This window comes from Bos indicus, chromosome 22 (assembly GCF_029378745.1).
Source record: "Bos indicus isolate NIAB-ARS_2022 breed Sahiwal x Tharparkar chromosome 22, NIAB-ARS_B.indTharparkar_mat_pri_1.0, whole genome shotgun sequence".
In the NCBI taxonomy this organism is placed as follows: domain Eukaryota; kingdom Metazoa; phylum Chordata; class Mammalia; order Artiodactyla; family Bovidae; genus Bos; species Bos indicus.
In genome coordinates, this window is record NC_091781.1 from 22,966,323 (window position 1) to 22,980,161 (window position 13,839).

General features: G+C 43.7%; 2 long non-coding RNA genes across 3 annotated transcripts in view; both read right to left on the reverse strand.

The window, feature by feature from the left end:
• LOC139178592 (uncharacterized) overlaps positions 1–4,735 on the reverse strand; it is a 91,549-nt gene extending 86,814 nt beyond the window's left edge. Inside the window, exons 1-2 of the long non-coding RNA XR_011562972.1 lie at positions 4,051–4,735; positions 3,473–3,567 (exon numbers count right to left, since the gene is read on the reverse strand). This is a non-coding gene — a long non-coding RNA (uncharacterized lncRNA). The remainder of the gene's footprint in view (positions 1–3,472; positions 3,568–4,050) is intronic.
• Positions 4,736–6,611: 1,876 nt separating this feature from the next.
• LOC139178594 (uncharacterized) lies at positions 6,612–11,856 on the reverse strand. 2 transcript variants are annotated; one of them, XR_011562975.1, is made up of 3 exons: positions 11,746–11,856; positions 8,609–8,772; positions 6,612–8,034 (listed from the first exon to the last, which is right to left on the reverse strand). It is a non-coding gene; the product is annotated as an uncharacterized lncRNA (long non-coding RNA). The 2 variants fall into 2 exon arrangements; XR_011562974.1 differs by lacking the exon at positions 11,746–11,856 and adding an exon at positions 10,882–10,961.
• Between the last annotated feature and the right edge of the window lie 1,983 nt (positions 11,857–13,839).

Sequence of the window (13,839 nt, forward strand, 5' to 3'; positions counted from 1 at the left end):
ATGTTTGCTGTGGGTTTGTCATATATAGCTTTTATTATGTTGACGTATGTTCCTTCTATTCCTGCTTTCTGGAGAGTTTTTATCATAAATGGGTGTTGAATTTTGTCAAAGGCTTTCTCTGCATCTATTGAGATAATCATATGGTTTTTATTTTTCAATTTGTTAATGTGGTGTATTACATTGATTGATTTGCGGATATTGAAGAATCCTTGCATCCCTCGGATAAAGCCCACTTGATCATGGTGTATGATCTTTTTAATGTGTTGTTGGATTCTGATTGCTAGAATTTTGTTAAGGATTTTTGCATCTATGTTCATTAGTGATATTGGCCTGTAGTTTTCTTTTTTTGTGGGATCTTTGTCATGTTTTGACATTAGGGTGATGGTGGCCTCATAAATGAGTTTGGAAGTTTACCTTCCTCTGCAATTTTCTGGAAGAGTTTGAGCAGGATAGGTGTTAGCTCTTCTCTAAATTTTTGGTAGAATTCAGCTGTGAAGCCATCTGGACCTGGGCTTTTGTTTGCTGGAAGATTTTTGATTACAGTTTCAATTTCCGTGCTTGTGATGGGTCTGTTAAGATTTTCTATTTCTTCCTGGTCAAGTTTTGGAAAGTTGTACTTTTCTAAGAATTTGTCCATTTCTTCCTCGTTGTCCATTTTATTGGCATATAATTGTTGATAGTAGTCTCTTATGATCCTTTGTATTTCTGTGTTGTCTGTTGTGATCTCTCCATTTTCGTTACTAATTTTATTGATTTGATTTTTCTCCCTTTGTTTCTTGATGAGTCTGGCTAATGGTTTGTCAATTTTATTTATCCTTTCAAAGAACCAGCTTTTGGTTTTGTTGATTTTTGCTATGGTCTCTTTTGCTTCCTTTGCATTTATTTCTCCTCTAAGTTTTAAGATTTCTTTCACAAGACAAGGGTGCCCACTTTCACCATTACTATTCAACATAGTTTTGGAAGTTTTGGCCACAGCAATCAGAGCAGAAAAAGAAAGAAAAGGAATCCAAATTGGAAAAGAAGAAGTAAAACTCTCACTGTTTGCAGATGACATGATCCTCTACATAGAAAACCCTAAAGACTCCACCAGAAAATTACTAGAGCTAATCAATGACTATAGTAAAGTTGCAGGATATAAAATCAACACACAGAAATCCCTTGCATTCCTATACACTAATAATGAGAAAACAGAAAGAGAAATTAAGGAAACAATTCCATTCACCATTGCAACAGAAAGAACAAAATACTTAGGAATATATCTACCTAAAGAAACTAAAGACCTATATATAGAAAACTATAAAACACTGGTAATAGAAATCAAAGAGGACACTAATAGATGGAGAAATATACCATGTTCATGGGTTGGAAGAATCAATATAGTAAAAATGAGTATACTACCCAAAGCAATTTATAGATTCAATGCAATCCCTATCAAGCTACCAACGGTATTCTTCACAGAGCTAGAACAAATAATTTCACAATTTGTATGGAAATACAAAAAACCTCGAATAGCCAAAGCAATCTTAAGAAAGAAGAATGGAACTGGAGGAATCAACCTACCTGACTTCAGGCTCTACTACAAAGCCACAGTTAGCAAGACAGTATGGTACTGGCACAAAGACAGAAATATAGATCAATGGAACAAAATAGAAAGCCCAGAGATAAATCCACGCACATATGGACACCTTATCTTTGACAAAGGAGGCAAGAATATACGATGGATTAAAGACAATCTCTTTAACAAGTGGTGCTGGGAAATCTGGTCAACCACTTGTAAAAGAATGAAAATAGAACACTTTCTAACACCATACACAAAAAAAACTCAAAGTGGATTAAAGATCTCAATGTAAGGCCAGAAACTATAAAACTCCTAGAGGAGAACATAGGCAAAACACTCTCTGACATACATCACAGCAGGATCCTCTATGACCCACCTCCCAGAATATTGGAAATAAAAGCAAAAATAAACAAATGGGACCTAATTAACCTTAAAAGCTTCTGCACATCAAAGGAAACTATTAGCAAGGTGAAAAGACAGCCTTCAGAATGGGAGAAAATAATAGCAAATGAAGCAACTGACAAACAACTAATCTCAAAAATATATAAGCAACTCCTACAGCTCAACTCCAGAAAAATAAATGACCCAATCAAAAAATGGGCCAAAGAACTAAATAGACATTTTTCCAAAGAAGACATACAGATGGCTAACAAACACATGAAAAGATGCTCAACATCACTCATTATCAGAGAAATGCAAATCAAAACCACTATGAGGTACCATTTCACACCAGTCAGAATGGCTGTGATCCAAAAGTCTACAAATAATAAATGCTGGAGAGGGTGTGGAGAAAAGGGAACCCTCTTACACTGTTGGTGGGAATGCAAACTAGTACAGCCACTATGGAGAACAGTGTGGAGATTCCTTAAAAAACTGGAAATGGAACTGCCTTATGATCCAGCAATCCCACTGCTGGGCATACACACTGAGGAAACCAGAAGGGAAAGAGACACGTCTACCCCAATGTTCATCACAGCACTGCTTATAATAGCCAGGACATGGAAGCAACCTAGATGTCCATCAGCAGATGAATGGATAAGAAAGCAGTGGTACATATACACAATGGAGTATTACTCAGCCATTAAAAAGAATACATTTGAATCAGTTCTAATGAGGTGGATGAAACTGGAGCCTATTTTACAGAGTGAAGTAAGCCAGAAGGAAAAACACCAATACAGTATACTAACGTATATATATGGAATTTAGAAAGATGGTAACAATAACCCTTTGTACGAGACAGCAAAAGAGACACTGATGTATAGAACAGTCTTATGGACTCTATGGGAGAGGGAGAGGGTGGGAAGATTTGGGAGAATGGCATTGAAACATGTAAAATATCATGTATGAAACGAGATGCCAGTCTAGGTTCTATGCATGATACTGGATGCATGGGGCTAGAGCACTGGGACGACCCAGAGGGATGGTACGGGGAGGGAGGAGGGAGGAGGGTTCAGGATGGGGAACACAGGTATACCTGTTGTGGATTCATTTTGATATTTGGCAAAACTATAAAATAAATATTTTGGCAAAAATAAAATAAAATTAAAAAAAAAAGAAAAAAAAGAAAAATCTGCTTAATGAATAAGTAATAAGCACATTTTTAAAGAAAATGAAATTCCTGGGGACTCTTCTGAAAAAGCTTAAAATCCCAATTTGGGAATGTGCTTACCATTTGACTATGTACATGATAATTAGCTCACAATTTCTGGGCCAGAAAGTTTTGTTATTACTAAGTAATGCACTAGGAAAAAAGCCACTACCTAAAGGTCTGCTGTGACCAACACTGATTTAATACATATTTCTAGGATCCTGTTGCAAATAGCTATATTAAAATACCATGCAATAATATCAAACAGGATAAAGATACCTGGAAGGAGGGTGAAATAGAGATGAAACAGCTGTGATAAAAATTACCTTTATCTTGAGTGATCTGTAGAATTAAGGAAGGTACAGGAGATGGTTATCTGGGATGAGGGAGAATAATTTGTGTTGTTTGCGTAGTTACAGGGCTGTAAGACAAAGGTTAAATGAGAGAGCTTATTAATGCTTTGTTTAACCCTTTTCAGACCCTTCTCCGCTCCTAACCATTACTGTCCAAGGAAATCTGAAACTCCTTCTGGCATCCAAGTTCCTTCACCATCTGGCTTTTGCATCTGTGTTTTAAACAGATTTCCTTCTACTCCACTCAGAAGGTAGTAAGACCCAGGGGTATGGGTCTGGGTTTAATTTCTAATTCTAGAAATTAGAATTTGTCTCCATGGGGCTTTGAATGAGATTACTCCTTTTCTCTTAGCCTCAGTCTCTCTCTGTAAAGGGGCTCATTCCTCTTAGGCTTAAATGAAGATTAAATGAAATAGTCTGTGTCGTGGACTTAATGTCATGTTTGACGTAAGGTAGGCATACCAGAAATGTTAGCTATTAGACAAAGATAAATCTAAATCCTCTCTGGCCGCTAGCGGTGACCTCCCTTCCAGCTCAAAGGCTCTTCTCACCCCATGTCTTCGGTCTGAATCCTTCCTTCACGCGCCTTTGCAGAAAGCTTCCGACTCCCCTTTGGCGCTCCTGCTCCCTCCTCTGTTCCCTGGGAGGCGCACACTCAGCAGCGGGGCAGCACCTCCCTGAGCTCAGGGGGCGGGTCCTGGCCATCTTCATCACAGTGCCGGTGCCCACGCAGGGCCCAGGGAGTGTTAGAGACACCGCTGATGAGCGAGGCAGGGAGAAAGGGAAAGGTGACCAGAGGGGAGAACGGTGGGAATCAGAGAGAGGAGGCGATGTGAGGACACAGATACAGACCAAAGACGCCCCCGCCCCACCCCGAGGGTGCGCTGGGGAGAGGGAAAAGCCGATCAGAGGCACGTGATCACAGTTTTCCCTCTGTGGTGGCTGTTGCCAGCTAGTAAATGGCTCCTCCAGCTCCTCCGTGGGGTCACTGCTAGCATAAAGCTGCTCTGTGTTAACAGGATCCCTGTGCGGTCATCAGAGAATGTGCAATAGGCGCTCTGTGTGCGGGGACATATAATAGACTCTCTGAAGCTGCCGCTTAGACCCCTTGCTCTTTCTGTGCACAGCTCTGATGGAATCTCAGAATGTGTGCAAACCAGGGCCGCTGGAGTTACACAGTTGTCCTGGATGGAGCGGAGAGAGAGTTAGACTTTCTGAGGCTGTGGGCTCTAGAATGATGACTTCACCATCGCCCCTGGGTGCAGCCAGCCCCAGCCTCCCTGGTGGTAATTCTCACCATGATGCCTGTTCACAAATCTGGGTCTACCCTCACCTACCTGCTGCAGCTGCTCTGCCTGTTGTCTCAACCAGGTAGACTTGGGGGATTTCTGTCTATTTTCGGCCATCGAGTTGGAATTTAATAATCTTCTTCCTGGTGCGTGTCTGCCTGAGATTTCTCCAGTCTTGTGGCCGGAGAGGTCTTGCTAGGGAAGGTGGAGGCCGAATGTCACTGGGGGCAGGAGGGCACTCCAGGGTTCTCCTCCACAAAGGCCAGCTATTTGGAGCTCAGGGCCAGGCTGGCCAGCTTCAGAGACGTGTTCATGACGTGTGGTGTCAAGGGCTTCGAAAGGGACCTTGCTCCCAAATTCTCCCACGTCGGCCTCTGTTATTTCAAGGACCGTGAACATAGCATACAGATACCTTGAGATCATAGAAGTGGTTTTATGTCCTACTGTGTGCTCATTCTCACACTGCACTTTACAGGTATTATGGGCTTTAAGTTAATCTCTAGACCAGTTGTATTCATTTATATATTCATGACATTCACAAAGCACGTATGATGTTTCGAAATATGTTAACAAAAACAGTTAACAAAACAGTCTCTGCTCTCCTAAAGCTTACTGAAATAAGCTAATATATATATATGTCAGGTGGTTACCTGTGCTCTGATGAAGATGAACAAAGCCCAGACAGGGAGAGGGGAAGTCTGTTGTTTTACATAAAGGTATCCAGGAAGCTCTGCAGGATGAGGGCATTCTTGAGCAAAGATTGGAAGGAGGGAAGGAGGAAACATGCCGGAAAGAGTGATACAGGCCCAGGGGCTGGAAGTGCAAAGGTCCTGAGGAGAAGTGTGTTGACTCTTCCCCGGGATCAGCACGGGGGAGGTGTGCTGAGAGCGGAGTGAGGCGAGGAAGCAGCAGGGATGCAGCAGGCAGGGAGGGAACAGCCCAGTCACGTGTGGTGTGTCGCGGTTAGAAGTTTGTGTTTCCCTGAGTGAGATGAGGGGCACTGAGCAGGAGCCTGCCACAAGGTGAGTTGTGTTTCACAAGACTCATTCCTCCTGTTGTGCCACAAACCACGGGAGAGAAAGCGGAGGGGGCAGGGGTCTGAAGAGGCGATGGCTTGGACTATGGTGGTCAGAGTGGCGAGAAGTGGTTGAGTTCTCAGTATGGTTGTCCGTGTGCTGAACGTGGAACATGTATAACAAGAAAGAAAGAAAAGCCAACAAACTCTCCAGAGCTTTCAAGCCGAGTCACTGGACCAATGGAGCCGAAATGGGAAAGGCTGAGAAAGGGACAGATTAGCCTACATTGCTGAGGTAGAGGTTGTTGCCCCATTTTACAGATGGAGAAACTGTGGCATGAAGTTGCCCAAGATCACATAACTAGAAAAGTATGGAGTGGATTTGACCCTAACCTTATTTGATTCTCTCAACCTGAATTCCACAAGGCAGATATACATTACAAAATATGTATCCTGTGATAATATGTATTATATAATAAGTTACATAACCCGGGATTCTCTTAGTTACAAGTGGCAGGAATTCTAGAGAAGCTGAGGTGAAGATACAAAGTAAAGCAGAGGGTAGTCGGCTCTGCTGATTGGTGTGGTGGGATGGCTACTGGGTAGGTGACTCGTAGAACCAAAGAATGCTCTATGGAGCCCAGGGCTCAGGACCTGAACTGAGGGGTCTGAGTCAGTAGGGTGACTCAGTGCACCTGGCCTCCCCTTCCTGCCTTCTTCTTTTGGGGGTTGAACCCAGTGTCTCCCGTGACTATGCAGCTGAACTGAACCCTTGACAGGCGTCTTCCACAGGGTGTCAGACATGCATGTTAGCAGTTACAGCTGTAGATTACAGGCAGAATGTAACTTCTTTCCCCCAACATTTATGTACCAATCCAAGGGATAACATTTATGTTATTATTCAAAATAATTATTCCCCCATCCCTCTAAGAGGATTAAGCCTCCCTGGCCACTGCCGTGTGGCTTACCAGCCCTCCCATGGGACAGGCATGCATCGCCTCATTGGCTTTGCTTCTGGTCATCTGACATGCCTTGGTGACTGAGCTGAAGGTGAACGGTGCATAAGGAGGTAAACCCCAGGAGGCACCGGGGGTTTCTGCCAGCCCTCTTGCTTTTCTCCTCTGTCGTTAGACCAGGTGTACCCCCTCAGGGACTCATGCATTGGCCTGGGCCCAAGAATGAAAAGATACGAAGAGTCCCAAACCCAACATAAATCTTCTAGGTGTAATGTGAACGAAAAGATGTTTGCTGCTCTGAGGCACCAAGCTACTGAGGATGTTTGTTATCAAAGCACAGCTGCGGGGGGCCATGGAGCCTCTCTTTGGTGGCGTTTATGTCACGGGCCCTCCCTGTGACACACCAACTGATGTGCTAGGGGAGGGTGGCACCGTGTCACTAAAGGTGCCCAGGCTGCACTGTGGTGACTGCCCGCAGCTTCGTGGGTCTGCAGACCAGACTTCACTTCTAGTCATACAAATACCAGTGTGCACCCGTAGGGCAGTCCTCCGTCAGATAACTCAGCGGTCCAGACTCCCTTCTTCTTGTAACCCTTGATCTGTATATCTGGCCTCCAGGGTCTTGAGCCATGGGAAGAAAGCTGAACATTTGTAAAGAATGTCTTTAAGGGCCATCATGGGAAATGTCAATACGATTTTCATTCATATCCCACCAAGTAGCAGGATCCCACCTAATTGCAAAGCAGGCTGGAAATTACAGTTTTCCCACATGCCCACAAAGAAGGAAACAGAATTGAATTGGGTTATCTTGTGGCACAGTCTCTGTCATAGAACTGCGTTTGCCCATCTTAAGGCATGCCCCACCTCTGTGGTCTTTATTACCAAAGGACAACAGGAAAAGTGAGAAATCCCAAACAGTGGTAACCACTGTCCACTCTGAGATAACACTGTGGCAGGTAACTAAGTGCAGTGACTCAGGAACCAGGGACCAGCTGTGGTCCTGTACCTTCAACTTACAAAGAGTAACAGTGGACCCTCTAGCCATGAGTCTACTCTCGTTATATATATATGACATCAAAATTAACTTTAAATATGATTTTTTGGGAGCTTCTTTGAAAGTTTGACAAAAGTCAAGGACACTGCAATTGCCCAGATGCAAGAAAGATTTAATGGGTTCAACATCCTTCAAAGCTTGTATGCTTCAGGCCACAATCCTCAAAAATGATCTATCAGGCCCCTTCCAACTTTGACAGTTTATGATTCAGTTGGACAGATCTGAGGAGGAAAAGATGAAGGAAGAACAGGAGAGCTGCTGGGCAGTGGAGAGGAGACCTCACCTAGGGGCGATGTGCTCGGAAGTCCTGCTCAGGGCCTGTCACCCTCTTCTTTCCATCTGCAATAAAACTTAACCCACAGACAGTTTTATCATGTCCTGCTGGAGCTGATCAAAAAAATATATATCAGATAGATTTATTTTCACACATTTTCAATGAGTTGACAGTCTCTTATCCTGAACTGAAATATGGTTTCGGCGATATCATCTCATTTGCAACACAGCCCACTTTGTGCATCGGAATGACGAATGGCTGATCTACAGGTTGGTAAATAAGGAGACAGCCATCAGCCATGCCCTATTCACGATTGTTAGCATGAATCAGTTTTACATGATGCGTCATATATCTCAGAGCGGAGCAAGGAGCCTCTCTGGAAGGCAGAGATGCGAGGCCATCCTGAGTACACCACTAACTTCTCTGGGTATCTTGGCACTTGTACTGTCAGCCACTTGTCTATAAGAAATATGGGTCTCTGTCCCTTTCATTAAAATTGTATTCTTAAGAAATAGACATACCTTGTTGTACCCCCACAGGATTGGAGCACTGGGGAAAGGGAGGCAGCTAGTCTGCTTCTAGTCTGTGGCCATAGCTGAGGTCCTTGCCTTAGGATAACCATCTTATAAATGTCCAAGGTGGAGTCTGTGACAGAGACTGGATGGGGCAATTTGAAGATAAACTCCTAGAATTAAAAATAAAAGAAAACGTTTAAAGGGCCATTCCTAAGTGTAACATCTTCACAATTGAGAGTTTGTTCATCCCCTCATTCAGAAGACAGGTCCACTGAGCATTGTTCTGCAGTGACAAAGATCCTCTTTCCAAGTCCAGAGTCCTATTCGAGTTGGGGAGATAAGACACATACCAGAGTCATCTAGTTAACAAGGAGTCTCTAAAGCCCGCACAAGAGGCCCACAGTCAGCATTCTGCATGAGGCCCATGGAATGGTGTGGGCCGTGTTGAGGACCAAAGTGTCTTGCTCAATAAGCCCCACAGAGCCAATGTTTCTAGTAGGTAGGACAGATCATCAGTTCTTTGACTAAAGTGAGGAGTTTCCTTCCCAGAAAGAGGAAGATCGAGTCAAAGTCGGTGATCCCCAGTGCTGCCTCTGCCTGGGGAACTACACCTGGTCTCGCCCAGGCCATGAGCCCACCTCTGCAGTCAAGGTTTCCAATATGAACCTCTTAGTAAACTGTATGGGACTAGTGTTCAAAAATACATACTTGTCAAACTTATGGTTGCCAGAGGGGAAGGATGAAGGGAAACGATAGTCAGAGAGTTTGGGGTGGATGTGCACACACTGTTATATTTAAAACGGATAAGCAACAAGGACCTGTATAGCACACGGAACTCTGCTCCGTGTTATGTGGCAGCCTGGATGAGTGGGGAATTGGAGGGAGAATGGATACATGTGTATGTATGACTGAGTCCCTTTGCTGTTCACCTGAAATTGTCACAACATTGTTAATCAGCTATACCCCAATGTAAAGTAAAAATTAAGAAAATACATGTTTGTATTCCTGCACACACTAAAAGCAAATCCACAGGGACTGGGACCCAACGTTTATTCTTATCTCCTATCTTGGGTTCCTCCCAGGGCATATTACCATTAAATGGAATGGCATGTAAAATAATCTACTGCATGTAAACTTAAAACACATCATTTATCATTCTTTTATCATCATGGGCTTAATACCTTTTTTTTTTTTTTTAGTTAAAATAACTTCTAAAAAATGTTTACTTTTTACACGTAAATATATTTCAAGCTAGTGTGTGGAAACAAAGATAAGGCCAATCAAATGCTGCAGGTCATTTAAGACAAAGGAGTGGTTACTTGCAGGTGACGTTATTGAGATTGAGGTCATGCAGGAGGAGGAGTTTGAGTTGATTGCTAAGGATGGTGAGATTTAAATATTTAGAGGTTGGCAGTCTGACATTCCAGCTAGAGAAATGATCAGAAAAAGGCTAGAGGTGGTTGTGCTTGCGTGTATAACAGAGGCAGCCATAGGTAGTGACAGAAAATAATTTGGAGCAGAAAACTGCAAGGCTTGAATGCCAGGTTTAGGGTTTTGAGGAGGATGTAGGGAGTCAGGAAGTTTTTCAAGTGAAAATAACATCATTTGAGTGATGGTGGCAGAGCATTAAAGCACTGGAAGTGGAAAGTTTGGAGGTTTGAAGGATGCTTAGTAGACAGGCGTCAGTCCAGAGGTGTGAGTCTAAACTAGTCAACATGTAGGAGGGGCGGGTAAAGAGGAGGGAAACATAACCTCTGAGGGCCAGCTGTATGAGTTTAGCAGTTACCTTCATAAAGGGATGAGGAGAGAATGAAGAATTAGAGATGGAGCTTCCTCTGTGTGTGTGTGTGTCTGTCTGTCTATCTCCCCAACTAGACTGTGAAGTCCTGGAGGAAAAGGATTCACATCAGAATCTCAAGTATCCTTTGTCCAAAGTAGAAGCTCAGTAAATGCTTGCTGAATTTCACCCTGCCCCCGCCCCCAACATTTTTGCTCTCTATTCCCAGAAACTCTGCTCCCTAGCGGGTGGAGAGTCCCTCTGATAAAGCAGACCTAGGACTTCCTGGGGCAGACTGGCATAGTCCTCTCAGGCTTAGACAGAGAATGGAGCCAGCCACTGGGAATGGACTGGAAAACTGACGTGCCGTGTGGCTAACAGCTAGAAGGATATCTACCCTTTCTGTGGCTTTGTTGATTACCGCTTTTCAGTGATTTGGAATAATAGGAAACTCAGAAACAGTCCATTAGTGTGGTGCTTCTTACACTATAAAACTCCTCACCGCTCTTGCTAGACCTTCAGACTCCTGCTTGAAGATTTCCAGTATTAAGAGATCAGTACCCTGACATTATTGGATGATTCTGTATCTGTTTCCAAGTTCTAGAACTCTCAGCTTTCTATTCTATGGTTTTTATGTCACAGCTGTGGGCTCTTATGTCCATGTACACACCAGCCTGCCCACTGCCATTTTTCTTATGGTTCTGAACCCTTCAGGTCTTAAGATTTCCTAAAAATAATGTAGAAGAGTATTTAGAAGGATCCGGAATTTCAGTGTAATAGGAATCCTGCTGCATTCAAACTCAGGTGCAGTTGAGGAGGAAAAACTTTCACAAAGATTTTTAAGCTGAAATGCTGTATCTGCAGTAGTTTTCCTCAATTACCACAGCATCCTAGATAGCAAAAAGGATGTGGGTAGAGATTCTGATTAGGGCCCTCATCTCATTGTTGGATTTTCTTCGATTAATAATATCAGATGAAGTCACCTCCTTATGATTTGACAATCCAAATTTTGCTTATTATTGGAGTTGTCAGGGAGAGAAGGAGAGAAATACTATAGAAAATAGCAGAGATACTCGAAGGCATTTAGTTGAAGCAACCGGAAAGGAAAACACATCAAGAAGCCATTCAGTGAATGTACATCAATTCATGAAAATCCGCTTATGGTCCTTTTGCCTTGAGAAACATCACACGTCTTTGGCAGACGATAGGCTGAAGGGAACGTAAGTTTTCCCACTATCGCATAGCGATAATCTGTACCCACCGGCCCTGTCTTTTTTTCTTCTAGAGAAACCCAGCTGCTGCTTCCACATTACAGCTGTCACTGCTGCATGAAGCCTTTTCTTCATGTAGGTCATTGTGTACTCACTTGTTCCAAGCAACCAGCTACTTGGGGATAGAAAGATGACCAAGACCCAACCTCTGCCTTAGAAAGTTCACATTCTCCAAATTGTCAGGGTTTCCAAACCCTCCTTCCCTGCCTTTCCAAGAGTCTCTTCTACACACTCTGTGCCTGCCTGCTATGTCACTTCAGTTGTGACCGACTCTTTGTGATCCTATGAACTTGTAGCCTGCCTACTGGAGTGGCTTGCTATGCCCTTCCCAGGGGGTCTTCCCAACCCAGAGATTGAACCCACATCTCTTATGTCTCTTGCACTGACAGGCCGGTTCTTTACAGCTCTACTCTATGGCTTATCATTATTCTAGGAAACATGGCATTGGGGATCAAGATTAGTTGTGTTTATCTGGACCGAGCAGTTTGGAAGATAGTGGGATAGTAGCCTTCTAGGTGTGTTAAATAGCCTACATTTGTCAATGAAACCTAAGAACCTGCCGGCTCACAATGAGCACATTGTTAACTGGAGGTCTCTGGTCCAGAGGTCTGTCATGCATTTGTGCACCTTGCTTCTTTGAACTTTAGTAAAAAGCTATTTATATGTGAGAGTTGAACTTTGAAGAAAGCTGTGCGCTGAAGAACTGATGCTTTTGAACTGTGGTGTTGGAGAAGACTCTTGCGAGTCCCTTGGGCTGCAAGGAGATCCAACCAGTCCATCCTAAAGGAGGTCAGTCCTGGGTGTTCATTGGAAGGACTGATGCTAAAGCTGAAACTCCAGTCCTTTGGCCACCTCATGCAAAGAGTTGACTCATTGGAAAAGACTCTGATGCTGGGAGGGATTGGGGGCAGGAGGAGAAGGGGATGACAGAGGATGAGATGGCTGGATGGCATCACTGACTCGATGGACGTGAGTCTGAGTGAACTCCGGGAGTTGGTGAAGGACAGGGAGGCCTGGCGTGCTGCGATTCATGGGGTCTCAGAGTCAGACACGACTGAGCAACTGAGCTGAACTGATACATATATGTGTGCATTCCCATCAGATTTATCCTAATGGTTTGGATTCTTGATCTGTGGTTTCTTTTCTTTCCTTTTTTCCTTTTATTATCATTTGCTTATTTTTGGCTGTGCTGGTTCTTTGTTGCTGCGTGGTTTTGTCTCTAGCTGTGGTGAGCAGGGGCTGCTCTCTAGTTGTGGAACACGGGCTTCTTATTGCAGTGGCTTCTCTTGCTGTGAAGCACAGGCTCTAGGGCATGTGAACCTCAGCGGTGGTGGCATGGTGGGCTCAGTAGTTGCAATTCCCGGGTACATGTGGCTCACGGGCTTAGCTGCCCTGTGGCATGTGGGATCTTCCTGGACCAGGGATCGAACCCATGTCTCCGGCACTGGCAGGCAGATTCTTTACTTCTGAGCCACCAGGGAAGCCCCTGATTTGTGGTTTCTTAGCTTCAAAATTCTTTTTTAGATGCCGGCTCAAGGTTTCTTTCTAAGCAGAGAGTAATTCTCTAGCCCACCAAAGGTGACCCTACACTATAAGAAGTTAGGCACTGTCCTTCCCAAACCCCTCGCCATGGAGTGGTCTAGAAAAGGAAACAAGAGTTAAGGCTCAACACCGAAAAGAATACCTGCAGCAGTCTCTGCCTTCATAGGGAAAAATAAATAGAGCTCTGTATGAAGACTTTGAACATTCCCATTCAAACTGTTTTAAAGACATAAATCTAAACTCATCCATAAAACGCTGAATGGTTTGCTTAATATCTGGCACACCAGCTCTCGGGCTCACTCCCCCATGCCTGCGTGTGAGCATCACATCGTCTGGAAGGAAATGGTGTTTCCATGAGCTCTTTCAGGGAATTTAGTGCTCCAGAAGGAGCTGTATTTTTCAGGGGCTCCCAAACTCACCCCTGAGGTACCATAAAAGATTAAGCTTGCCTCATTCGTGGGAAGTAGATTTTTTTAAATCCTGATTTATTTCAAATTTCGGTAGTAAAGGATTCTGATTGACCCAGTGTGGATAAGAGAAACAAAGAAGATAGAAACCATGACACAGAAAACATTTTCTGAAAATTGTTTCCTTTTCCCATCAAGATGCATTTCAACAATATGCAAATTAGGTGGTGCCATTGTGCG